The sequence below is a fragment of the Chrysochloris asiatica genome, unplaced genomic scaffold, assembly GCF_000296735.1.
Source record: "Chrysochloris asiatica unplaced genomic scaffold, ChrAsi1.0 scaffold00133, whole genome shotgun sequence".
Taxonomy (NCBI): Eukaryota; Metazoa; Chordata; class Mammalia; order Afrosoricida; family Chrysochloridae; genus Chrysochloris; species Chrysochloris asiatica.
Window position 1 is genome coordinate 5,568,111 of NW_006408651.1, and position 2,557 is coordinate 5,570,667.

The following is a 2,557-nucleotide window of genomic DNA, read 5'->3' on the forward strand; positions in this document are numbered from 1 at the left end:
TTCAGGATCCAGGTTTTCCTTTGGCATCTCAAACTTCCCGCACACTCATTCGCTGAACGAAAAGCCACATTTAAAGTCTCTTTTGCATCTTGTCTAATATTGAAGAGCACTGAAGGTAGATACTTAAAATTCTTGTTGAAATGCAAAAAGCTATGAGCCAGTGTGTTCCCATTTTTAACTAATCCCCTTGTAATTTATTTTGTTCCCCCCACCCCCGATTAATGAAATTTCATTTTGTATTTAGAAAATTACAAATTAAACAAACAAAAGCACTATTTTTCAGTAGTCATCCAGGCTTAAATTGGGTAGTGGAATCTCAAAGACTCCTGTACCACTTTGGAGTTAAACATTAGGGAAGAGATAAAGAAATTCATATGAAACCCAGAATAAGAAAATGAGTTGGTGTTAGAAGTCTTAGAGAATAGTAATAGCAATACTTTCACAGGCATTATCTCATTTGATAACCCCTACCTTAACGCTCTGGTAGCGTAGTGGTTACAAATCGGGCTGCGAACCTTAAGGTCAGCAGTTCGAAACTACCAGCTGTTCCGCGGGAGAAAGATGAGGCTTTCTACTCCCGTAAAGATTTACACCCCTGGAAACCCTGTACAGGGTCGCTATGGGTCGGAACCGACTCGACGGCACTTAACAACAACAACAACCTTAACCCTGGGAGGCAGGCAGGGCAGATACCACGTTACTGACAAGAACCTCAGGTCCCAAATGCTTCAGTGAATTATCCAAGGTCACACAGATATCTTAAGTGAAAGAGTAAAGATTTGGGTGTAAAGTTTCTAACCTGATTTTCTCAGAAGTCAAGGAGAATGAAGTATTACTTTAAAAAAAAAGTACATATATTTATGGGGGAAATACGTACATTTATAAAAAGTCCTTTCAATCAACATGCATGAAATTTCATTTTCAGTTATTATATCAGGGCATCTGGCTGTTTTTGAAATGCTTAGCAAATCAATCTTTTCCCTTAAAATGTAATTGCCCTTGTATTAGTCATACAGGTTTAATCATTTGTGAAGGATAAAATAGCCCTATCTTTACCAAATGCCATTGTAATCACTTGGGAAAATAGTCTGGAGCCATTTGTATTATTCCTTAAGGAGTAATGGGTTCAAAGTTGTAAAATCTGGAAATATTTTACCACTAAGATGCTGTTATAGGCATTCTGAAACTCAGTTGTCCCTGCCCACAGTCACACCAGGCAGGTCAAAAACCTCATTCTATGATGACACACATAGTGAACAAACCAATTCTGGAGCTACCCACACCATGAACTCATAGAATGGTAATGAGCCCTGAGAGGCCATCTCCATCCCTTCCTCCTCTTGTGACGGACTTTCAGACCATTCCACACCAGTCCAGCTCAGCTCAAGGAATGTGCCCACAGCTGGCCTGGCATCAGTGAGATTTACCAAACTGGCATTATGTTGGTCACTGGTAGGGAGAGGAAGGGAGGAACCTTGCTTGAGGCACTTTGTTGTTTATTGTTAAGTGCCGTGGAGTCAGTTCCAACTCACAGTGACCCTGTACAGAGTTTCCAAGGAACGGCTGGTAGGTTTGAACCACACGACCAATACTTATACTACAGCACCATACTAGGACTCCTTAAGGCACTTGGGGATCTAAAATTCCAATGTGCCAACTAGAAGAACTCAGTGAAACAGAAGAAATTAACATGTACGCTCCACTGAAACCTGTCCACCATAGGTGACCCTGCTGGTATTTGAAATACCAATAGTACAGCTTCCAGCAGCACAGCAATATGCAAACCATCAGAGTACAGAGGCATGATTAACTACTGAGAAATAAATCTAATCAGAGATGCAAAAGAACCATACAAAGAAAACTCTAAAACACTACTACAAGAAACCTATATAAATGCAAACATATACCATGTAAGGCAGATGTCACACTGAGAAAATGTCAGTATTACTCAAAGAACTCTCTCTATGTACTTCCTATCTAGATCCCATCATCATTCTTTAATGAGAAGGGAATAACAGCCAACTTATATGAAAAAGAAAGAGGCCCAGATAAACAAAGCATTACTAAAGAACAAAGTAGGAAGTTTCACACTTTATTATTCCAAACCTACAATTATACCCAAGATAGTCAAAACAACCTAATATTGATACAATGACAAAAACAGCCAGTGGAAAAGACCTGAGACCATAAGTAAATTCATCCACCTACAGACAGCTGATCTTTAACAAGAGCCAAAACGAGGAAGAGATCATCTTTTTAACAAATAGTTCTGGCAAAACTAGATATCTGTTTGCTGGAAAATGAAATAGGATCTATACTTCTCACTGTATAAAAAACTAACTGAAGATGGATCAAAGACCTAAATGTAAAACCTAAAACTATAAAGAGGATCAAGTTAAAAAATAAGAGCAAACTTAAAGGCCCTAATAAATGACATGAACACACTATTAAACATAACTAAAAATGCATAAACAGCTAAAATCACAAAATAGACAACTAGTTCTTAGTTGCTAAGTGCCACTGAGTCAGTTCTGACTCAGAGCAACCCTGTATGGGA